General features: G+C 48.5%; 2 pseudogenes across 1 annotated transcript in view; one reads left to right on the plus strand and one right to left on the minus strand.

Moving 5' to 3' along the window:
- LOC147119202 (uncharacterized) overlaps positions 1-3,338 on the minus strand; it is a 35,357-nt pseudogene extending 32,019 nt beyond the window's left edge. The window contains exon 1 of the transcript XR_015077876.1: positions 3,133-3,338. The product of XR_015077876.1 is annotated as an uncharacterized LOC147119202 (transcript). The remainder of the gene's footprint in view (positions 1-3,132) is intronic.
- A 107-nt stretch (positions 3,339-3,445) lies between these two features.
- On the plus strand, positions 3,446-10,696 carry LOC147119203 (uncharacterized; annotated as a pseudogene).
- The last annotated feature ends 259 nt before the right edge of the window (positions 10,697-10,955 follow it).

Genomic DNA, 10,955 nt, shown 5'->3' on the forward strand with positions numbered 1-10,955 from the left:
TGTCGAGTCCCTCAGTATCTTATATGTTTCAATAAGATCACCTCTCATTCTTCTAAACTCCAATGAGTACAGGCCCAGCCTGCTCAACCTTTCTTCATAAGTCAACCCCCTCATCTCTGGAATTAACCTGGTGAACCTTCTCTGAACTGCCTCCAATGCAAGTATATCCTTCCTTGAATAAGGAGACTAAAACTGTACGCAGTACTCCAGGTGTGGTCTCACCAATACCCTGTACAGTTGTAGCAGGACTTCCCTGCTTTTATACTCCAGCCCCCTTCCAATAAAGGCCAAAATTCCATTTGCCTTTTTGATTACTTGCTGTACCTGCATGCTAACTTTTTGTGTTTCGTGCACCAGGACCCCCCGGTCCCTCTGAACTGCAGCATTTTGTAATATCTCTCCATTTAAATAATCATTTGCTTTTTTATTTTTCCTACCAAAGTGGATAACCTCACACTCTCCCACATTATACTCCATCTGCCAAATGTTTGCCCACTCACTTAGCCTGTCTCTATCCCTTTGCAGATTCTTTGTGCCCTCTTCACAACTTGCTTTCCCACCTATCTTTGTATCATCAGCAAATTTGGCTACATTACACTCAGTCCCTTCATCCAAGTCATTAATATAGATTATAAATAGTTGAGGCCCCAGCACCGATCCCTGTGGTGCCCCACTAGTTACCGTTTGCCAACCGGAAAATGACCCATTTATCCCGACTCTCTCTTTTCTGTTAGTTAGCCAATCCTCTATCCATGCTAATATATTACCCCCAACCATGTGAGCTCTTGTGCAGTAACCTTTTATGTGGCACCTTATCGAATGCCTTCTGAAAATCCAAATGTCCTTCAGGGAAGGGAACCTGCCTACACAAGACTCTGGCCTCTATGGGAGGAAAGAGAGAGAGAGGTGGGGGAGAAGGAGAGGGGCTTTATACATCTGCAACTTTGACTGAACCTCCCAAGCCCACAACCTCCACCACCTAGAAGGACAAGGGAAACCGGTGCATGGGAGCACCATCACCTCCAAGTTTACCAGTAAGCCACACACCATCCTGACTTGGACATATATCGCCGTTCCTTCACCAATCCTGGTTGGGAATCATGTAACTCCTTACCTAACAGCATTGTGGGAGTACTTTCACCACACGGACTGCAGCGGTTGAAGAAGGCGGCCCATCATCACCTTCTCAACGGGAAACTGAGGATTGGCAATATATGATGGGTAGTGGCGTTCCACAAGGATCAGTGCTGAGACCACTGCTGTTCACAATTTACATTAACAATTTAGACTTTGGAATCAAAAACTCAATTTCTAAATTTGCGCATGATACCAATTGGGGGGGGGGGGGCTAGTCAATACTGAGGAGGACTGCAACAAATTACAGAGGACATTAATAAACTTGCAGAATGAGCATATAATTGGCAAATGAAGTTCAACACAGATAAATGTGAGGTATTACATTTTGGTAGGAAGAATGGGGAGGTCACTTATCACTTGGAGGGTGCGAGTCTAGGTGGGGTAGAGGAACAAAGGGATCTCGGAGTACAAATACACAAATCACTAAACGTTGCGACACAGGTTTGCAAGGCCATAAAAAAGTAAACCAATCACTAGGGTTTATTTCTAGAGGGATAGAATTGAAAAGCAGGTAAGTTATGCTAAACCTGTATCAAACCTTGGCTAGACCACACTTGGAGTACTGCGTACAGTTCTGGTCACCATATTATAAAAAGGATATAGAGGCACTGGAGAGGGTGCAGAGAAGGTTTACAAGGATGATACCAGAAATGCGAGAGTATACATATCAGGAAAGGATGAACAGGCTGGGTCTCTTCTCTTGTAAAAAGGCTGAGGGGTGACCAAATAGAGGTCTTTAAAATTATGAAAGGTTTTGATAGAGTGGATACAGAGAGAATGTTTCCACTTGTGGGGAAGAGCATAACTAGAGGCCATCAATATAAGATAGTCACCAAGAAATCCAATAGGGAATTCAGGAGAAACTTCTTTACCCAGAGAGTGGTGAGAATGTGGAACTCACTACCACAGGGAGTGGTTGAAGCGAACAGTATCGATGCATTTAAGGGGCGGTTAGATAAGCATATGAGGGAGAAGGGAATGGAGGGATATGCTGATAGATTTAGATGAGGAAAGACGGGAGGAGGCTCGAGTGGAGCATAATGGACTGGCTGGGCCGAATGGCCTGTTTCTGTGCCGTATATCCTACGTATGTATGTAATATATGTTGGCCTTGCTAGTGACGCCCACATCCCAATAATGAATTAAAATAAATCTGTATCTGCAAAATGGATTAAAAGCCTCTACAGAAATACTTGTTGCTAAAACAATACTCTTTTACATTGTAGGGACAGTGTCTGTTTAACAACCTAATCTCCCCCAGAATCCACCTCCCCTGACAGTCTCACATTGGAAATCCACCATCTGCAGTATTTTCTTTTCACATTGGAAATTGTTGGGTCCTCCTGGGCTCAGAAGTACTGGGGGTTAAACCCAGCAGCTTCAAACACTCCCAGGGCAGGTACAGCACGGGTTAAATACAGAGTAAAGCTCCCTCTACACTGTCCCATCAAACACTCCCAGGGCAGGTAGAGCACGGGTTACATACAGAGTAAAGCTCCCTCTACACTGTTCCATCAAACACTCCCAGGGCAGGTACAGCACGGGTTAGATACAGAGTAAAGCTCCCTCTACACTGTCCCATCAAACACTCCAGTGCAGTGCTGAGGGACTGAAGCCCGGCGCAGAGTAAAGTTCCCTCTGCTCTGCTCCACCAACATGCCTGAGCCCTAAACTCAGACGAGCGCCCTCTGCTGCCTGACACTGGTCTCAGCAGCGGGAAAACCAGGCGGCGGAGGTCCCGCCCCTCAGACACCCCGATTAGTTGGAGGACCCGCCGCCACCTCAGTCCTCCAAGCTCCGCCCACTCTCCCTATTGGTCGGAGCTCACGTCAGTCCTCGCCTGGAGTTGATAACGTGCCCAGTCCCGCTCCCTGCAGCAGACGCCGGGTTGCGGCCGCTCAATCCGCCGGGAGGGCACTCCGGTTTGTATTTTCTTTATTTTTTTTATCTCCCTGCCCGCACTTCTCTCCACGATATATATATATTAAAAAAAACCTCATAAAGCTCACAATCCGCCGGCCATCCGGGCTCTCGGACGGTGACCCGGACCTTCCCCAGAATGCCCCAGGCGGGGACCCCGCGCAGGCGCGGTAGCGGCTCATTGTCCGGTGCGGGTCTTGCCGAGCATGCGCAGTCCGCCGCCCAGGGCCTCGGCCGAGAATCAGCGCCCGCCGCGGAGCCCGGCACAGGCCGCCAGCGCGCAGGCGCCGTACAGAGATAGATGGTTGGGGGAGGGCTGGTGTCTTGAGCATGCGCAGTGCGGGCCGGCGCCTGTGGAGCAGTAGGGGGCGGGGCCATGTGGCGCATGCGCGATGTCAACCACAGCTCAGCGCGGGGGCCGGAACGCGGGGGCTTGTGGGTATTGAAACCTTTCAACCTGTGCAGCAGCTGGAGCCTGAAAATCAGCTTCACTGCCCCTGGGCTGGGAAAGGGGAACAGGAGGCAATATTCTCCCTCTTACCCCTTTCTAAACTCGTTTTACAGGGCTTTAGAAGTGGAGCATTTACAGACAGGAAGCTCAGACCAAATATCACGTCAAGATCAGACAAAGTCGCTCGATTCATCCGGACCTGAATATCATTGGCCTTTGCACATGGAAGGAGAAAGCAGCGATCGCAGCGCAGACAAACTGCGCACGAGTTCCGTGTGTGGACGCGGATTCAGCCGATCGCCTGACCTGACGACACTGGGTCAAGTTGGGGACGCCGGGAATGGATTCAGTTCCCCATCTGCGTCGGAAGTTCATTGGCGCAGTCACACCGGGGACAGTCCGTTCACCTGCTCCATGTGTGGGAAGGGATTTGTTTATCCATCCCACCTGCTGAGACACCAGCTTGTTCACACTGGTGAGAGGCCATTTAACTGTTCTGAGTGTGGGAAGAGCTTTAAAAGCTCCGGGGCTCTGAAGCAACACCAGCGAACTCACACTGGGGAGAGACCGTTTACATGCTCTGACTGTGGTAAGAGTTTTAATAGCCCCGGGCAGCTGAAGGCACACCAGCTTGTTCACACTGATGAGAGACCGTTTACATGTTCTGATTGTGGGAAGAGCTTTAAAAGCTCCGGGATTCTGACAATACACCAGCGTGCTCACACTGGGGAGAGGCTGTTCACCTGCTCTGTGTGTGGGAAGGGATTCACTGATTCATCCAACCTGCTGAGACACCAGCTTGCTCACACTGATGAGAGACCATTTAAATGTTCTCAATGTGGGAAGAGCTTTAAAAGCTCTGGGGAGCTGAAGGGACACCAGCGAGCTCACACTGGGGAGAGGCCGTTCAGCTGCTCCGTGTGTGGAAAAGGATTTGCTCGGTCAACCAACCTGCTGAGACACCAGCACCTCCACACTGGAGAGATGCCGTTCACCTGCACCGAATGTGGGAAGGGATTCACTGAGTCATCCACCCTCCTGTCACACCAGCTTGTTCACACTGACGGAAGACCCTTTAAATGTTCTGACTGTGGGAAGAGCTTTAAACGCACCCGGGAGCTGAAGCGACACCGACACCTACACACTGGGGAGAGGCCATTCACCTGCTCCGTGTGCGGGAAGGGATTCGCTCGGTCCTGCAATCTGTTGGCACACGAGCGAGTTCACACCGGGGAGAGGCCATTTACCTGCTCCGTGTGTGAGAAGGGATTCACTCATTCGTCCAACCTTCTGACACATCAGCGAGTTCACACTGGAGAGAAACCCTTTAAATGTTCTGACTGTGGGAAGAGTTTTAAAAGCTCCCGGGAGCGGAAGGGACACCAGCGAGATCACACTGGAGAGTGGACGTTCACCAGGTCCGTGTATGGGAAGGAATACACTGAGTCATCCACCCTCCGGTCACACCAGCTTGTTCACACTGACGAGAATCCGTGAAATGTTCTGACTGTGGGAAGAGCTTTAATAGCTCTAAGAACCTTAAGAAACACCAGTGTCTTCACACTGATCATAGAATCGAACACCACAGAAGGAGGTGATTCAGCCCATCGTGTGTGTGCCGGCTCTTTGAAAGAGCTGTCCAATTTAATCCCAAACCCCAGCTTTATCCCCAGAACTCTGCAAACTAGTCCTCTTCAAGTACATGTCCAATTACCGTTTGAAAGTTCCTGTGGAACCTGATTCCAGCATCCTTTCAGATGGTGCGTTCCAGATCTTAACAACCCTATGTGTGAAAACAATTCTCCTCATTCACCTCTAGTTCTTTTAGCAACTATTTTAAATCTGAGACCTTTGGTTACCGACCCACTTGCCAGAGTGAACAATTTATCTCACTTGCTCGATCAAAACCCCTCATCATTTTGAACACCTCTATTAGGTCTCCTCTTAACCTTCTCTGCTCTAAGGGGAACAATCCCAGCTTCTCCAATCTCTCCACATAACTGAAGTCCCTCATCCCTGGTACCATCCTGGTCAACCTCCTCTGTACCCTCTCCAAGGCCTTGACATCCTTCCTAAAGTGTGGTGCCCAGAACTGTACACAATACTCCAGCCGAGGCCTAACTAGTGATTTGTAAAGGTTTAGTGTAACTTCCTTGTTTTTGTATTCAATGGCCCTATTTGCAAAGCCAAGTATTCCATACGCTTTCTGAACCGCCTCACCAACTTGCCGTGGCACTTTCAAAGATTTGTGAATATGGATCCCCAGGACCCTCTGCTCTTGCACCCCCTCAAAATAGTCCTATTTAGATTATATGGCCTCTCCCTGTTGTTTCTCCCAAACTGCATCACTTCACACTTATCCTCATTTAATTTCATCTGCCTTGTGTCTGCTCATTTCACAGTCTGTCTCTGTCCTTCTCAAGTATGCTACTACTATGCTCACTATTTACTACGTTGCCAAGTTATGTATTGTCCATAAACTTCAAAATTGTACACCTATACCCAAGTCCAGGTCATTTATATATAACAGAGAAAAGCAATGGTCCTAATCCCGACCCCTGGGGGAACCCACTGCATACTTCCCTCCAGTCAGAAAAACATCCCTCAGCACTGCTCACTGTCTCCTATCCCTTAGCCAATTATATACCCAAATTACCATCAACCCTTTAATTCCTTATGCTTCTATTTTCTGAGTAAGTCTCTTATGTGGTACTTTATCAAATGCCTTTTGAAAGTCCATATATACAACATCTGCTGCACTACCTTCATCAACCCTCTGTTACTTCATCAAAGAACTCAATCAGGTTAGTCAGACACGATTTACCTTTAACAAATCCATATTGACTGCCCCTTATTAACCCATGCTTCTCCAAGTGAGAATTAATTGTGTCCTTGATAATGGTCTCTAGTCGTTCACCCACCACTGACATTAGACTGATTGGCCTGTAGTTACCAGGTTTATCCCTCTCCCCTTTTTAAAACAGGGTGTAACATTTGCAATCCTCCAGTCTTCTGGCACCACTCCCATATATCTGAGGGAGGTTGAAAGATTGTGGTCAGAGCTTCTGCTATCTCCACCCTAGCTTCCCTCAGCAACCTAGGATGCATCACATCTGGACCGGGTGACTTGTTAACTTTGAGTGATGACAACCTATTTAGCACCTCCTTTCTATCCATTTTTATCCTATCCAATTTCTCTACTCCCCCCTCCTCTACTGCGACATTAGCTTCATTCTCTTCTTTTGTGAAGACATATGCTAAGTACTCATTCAGTACCTCAGCCACGCCCTCTGCCTCCGTATGATGAGCTCCTATTTGGTCCCTAATCGGCCCCACCATTCCTTTAACTATCCTTTTACTTTTCATATGTTTATAGAAGATTTTTGGGTTTTCTTTTATGTTACCCGCTAATCTTTTCTCATATTGTCTCTTTGCCCTTCTTATATCCTGTTTCATTTTCCCCCGCACTCTCTGTATTCTGCCTGGTTTTTGACTGTATTCGGCACCTGACATTTGTTGTAAACCTTTTTCTGTTTTATTTTAACCTCTATATCCTTTCTCACTAGGGAGCTCCAGCTTTGGATGCCCCATCTTTCCTCCTTATAGGAATATGCTTGGTTTGTACCTGAACTATCTCAGCCCTGAAGGCCTGCCATTGGTCAGTCACTGTTTTCCTGGACAATCTTTGTTTCCAGTCCACCTGTGCTCGATCCCTTCTCAAATCACTGAAATTGGCTCTCTTCCAGCTAGGTATTTTCACCATTGATTTTTCTTTGTCCTTTTCCATAACTACTTTAAACCTATTGATATTGTGATCACTGCTAACCAGATCCCTCCTGCCCCAGAACCAATGAGAGACCCTTTAAATGTTCTGACTGTTTAAAGAGGTTTCAGAGTTCATCCAACCTGCTGAGTCACCAGCGAGTTCACACAAATCCTCAAAAAAAGGAAGACATTTTAGAAAGGCTGGTGACACTAAAAGTTCGCAGCCATCTCAGAGTAGTGTCCCTTTAATTACAATCTCACAGAACAAGGAGAATCACTGTCCCTTTAACTATCACAAATCCCTGTGTGGAGGAGAGGGGAGATACAGTCTGTCCCAGTAACTGTCGCAGAACAGAATTAGCGACCCTGTCCCATAAGGGCTTGTCCCTCCCCCACTCCCTGCTTTTCCTCAAGTGTCTCATCCTTAAAATTCTCATTCTTGTTTTCAAATCCCTCTGTGGCCTCGCCCTCCCTATCCCTGTAATCTCTTCCAGCCCCTACAACCTTCCGAAATATTTGCACTTCTCTAATTCCGGCCTCTTGAACATCCCCGATTTTAATCGCTCCACCATTGGTGGCCATGCCTTCAGTTGCCTGGGCCCTAAGCTCTGTAATTCCTTCCCTAAACCTCTCCATCTCTCTACCTCCTTCTTTAAGATGCTCCTTAAAACCGACCTCTTTGACCAAGCTTCTGATCGTCTGCCTGAATATCTCCTTTTGTGGCTCGTGTCAAATTTTGTTTTATAATGATCCTGTGAAGAGCCTTGGGATGTTTTACTACATTAAAGACGCTTTATAAATACAAGTGGTTGCTGTTTCCTCAAACTAATAAATTCCCCAGAGGGAAAAAACTTGTAGTTTTACTCCCAAATATTAAAAAGTTTGTTCTACAGAAGCACGGGGTTTATCTGCTTTTATTCATGAATTTAAAAAGTCTGTGTTAAAACCTGAGCCAGTGTGTTGTGAGACAAAGAGCCTTGTGTCCAATAAGGGGAATAAAGGCCCACAGCCTCCCCTGGCCCCGGGCCCTGAACAAGGGACTGGAGAAACTCGCTGCCCTGCGGATCAGACAATCAGCCGGCACTAGTCCCGCCCCTCGGGCACCCCGATTGGTTGGAGGACCCACCGCCGGCTCGCTCCTCTAGCCCCGCCCCGCTCGCTCCCTATTGGTCGGATGCTCCCGTCAATCAGGCCGTGGGCCCGGGTCACGTGTCCCTCACCGACTTTACAAAGAAAGCCTCGCGCGGTCACCGGGCGGAGCTGTAGTTCGGCGGGGTCAGGAGATTAATAAACTGCAGGTAGGGCGCGCCGCAGTTGGAGAATGGCCTCAGGCCCGAATGAGATCCTGCGGCCGAATGTGTTCCGCCGGACTGAGCGGTGAGGCTTTTTCTTGGTGACAGGCTCGGGTTACGAGGCACCATCTTGGTGGAGGAAAGACAGACCGGTTCCATCTGCAGCACGGCGCATGCGCGGCCATCTTGGTACAGGAGCACGGAGTGGGCGGGGCTTCAGGGTCCCAGTGACCAGGAGAGCCAATCATTGACTCATTGATTTTATTCTCACTCTGCACACAGTGGGTGTAGAACTGAACCCAACCAGAGCAGAGGGAGGGAGAAAACTGGGAGTGGAGGAAAGAAATGTTGGAGATGGTGCATTGGGTTTGGATTTCAGCACAGGGAGGAGGGAGAGTGTGTGGGACGGGGATTTACAGCTTTGGGGGAACAAGAGAGGAAATAATGTTCCATAGAAACTAGAATTGTCTGTTTTGAATTTCTATCCTGTACTTCCAGTGATGACTTTTGTAAACTCCTTTTACAGGATATTGGAAGGGGAGGATTTGCAGACAGGAAACTCAAACCAAACATCACATCAAGATCTGACAGAGTCACTCCATTCATCAGGACCTGAATATCATCAGCCTTTTTCTCTGTTCTGTCTGTGGGAAAAGATTTCAAACATCAGTGTGACTGGAAAAGCACCGAGACACACACACCCGAGTGAGAGTGTTCCAGAGCACTGAATGTGGAAAGAGCTTTAACCATTTACATGGCCTGAAAAATCATCGCACCATTCACAGCGGGGAGAAACCGTACACGTGTTCTGTGTGTGGACAAGGCTTCAACCGATCATCCAACCTGGAGGGACACAAGGACACCCGCACCACGAAGAAACCGTGGAAATGTGGGGTCTGTGGAAAGGGTTTCCGTTGCCCATCCCACCTGGAAACTCATTGACGCAGTCACACCAGGGAGAGGCCGTTCACCTGCTCCATGAGTGGGAAGGGATTCACTCAGTCATCCCACCTGATCAGACATCAGCGAGTTCTCACTGGAGAGAAAACGTTCACCTGCTCCGTGTGTGGAAAGGGATTCATTCATTCAACCGCACTACTGAGACACCAGCAAGTTCACACTGGGGAGAGACCGTTCATCTGCTCCGTGTGTGGGAAGGGATTCACTCATTGTTCCACCCTGCGAAAACACAATCTTGTTCACTCTGATAGACCTTTTAAATGTTCTAAGTGTGAGCTGAGCTTTAAAAGTGCAAGTGGTCTGCTGTGTCACCAATGCACTCACACCGGGGAGAGGCCGTTCACCTGCTCTGTGTGTGGGAAGGGATTCATTAATTCATCCCACCTGCTGACACACCAGTGAGTTCACACTGAGGAGAGACCTTTTAAATGCTCGGACTGCGGGAAGTGCTATAAAAGTTCTGAGGAACTGATGCGCCATCAACGTGTTCACACTGACGAGAGACCGTTCAGGTGCTCTCACTGTGGGACTGCGTTCAGGCAATCGTCTGAACTCACTGTACACCAGCGCACTCACACTGGGGAGAGACCGTTCACCTGCTCCGTGTGTGGGAAGGGATTCACTCGCTCATCCCACCTCACTGATCATCAACTTGTTCACACTGATGAGAGACCTTTTAAATGTTCTGACTGTGAGAAGAGTTTTAAAAGCAAAAGGAAACTGATACAACATGAACGCACTCACACTGGGGATTGGCCGTTCACCTGCTCCGTGTGTGGGAAGGGATTCACTCAGTCATCCACCCAGCTGAGACACCAGCCAGTTCACACTGGGGATTGGCCGTTCACCTGCTCCGTGTGTGGGAAGGGATTCACTCAGTCATCCACCCTGCTGAGACACCAGCCAGTTCACACTGGGGAGAGGCCGTTCACCTGCTCCGTATGTGGGAAGGGATTCACTCAATCATCCCACCTGCTGAGACACCAGCCAGTTCACAAGTCACTGCAGGGGTTGGATTCTGCTGTTGTTGCTGCCGTTAATCACATCCAGGACTGAACCATGTTCATTCTGACAGTTGGGGTTTATTTCTGATGAGGTTAATGACCCCTATAACTGGGCTGGTGTTTAATATTCTGGATATGTGTCAAATAAATCAGCTTTGTTTTCAATGCATTTTTGTAGATTTTTGTCTTCTCACCTGAGTGTTTAGCATCACCTGGCTGGAGCTCAGAAAGGACAATCTGGGGGAGGATCGTGCGGCGGGAACAGAACTTCAGCCTGGACACAGTCCTTCAGGGCAACACTGAGAGGGGCAAACGGCACTTTGGTCTTTCTCATCTCTCTTCACTGACAGCAAAGTCCCCGTGAGGGTTAATCTTGAGATGTGTAAGAAATGTGTCCCAGCCGCTCTCTTCCGTGGTTCAGAGCTC

Source organism: Somniosus microcephalus, chromosome 4, assembly GCF_052327205.1.
Source record: "Somniosus microcephalus isolate GS21.2 chromosome 4, FLI_Smic_1.0, whole genome shotgun sequence".
NCBI classification, from domain to species: Eukaryota; Metazoa; Chordata; class Chondrichthyes; order Squaliformes; family Somniosidae; genus Somniosus; species Somniosus microcephalus.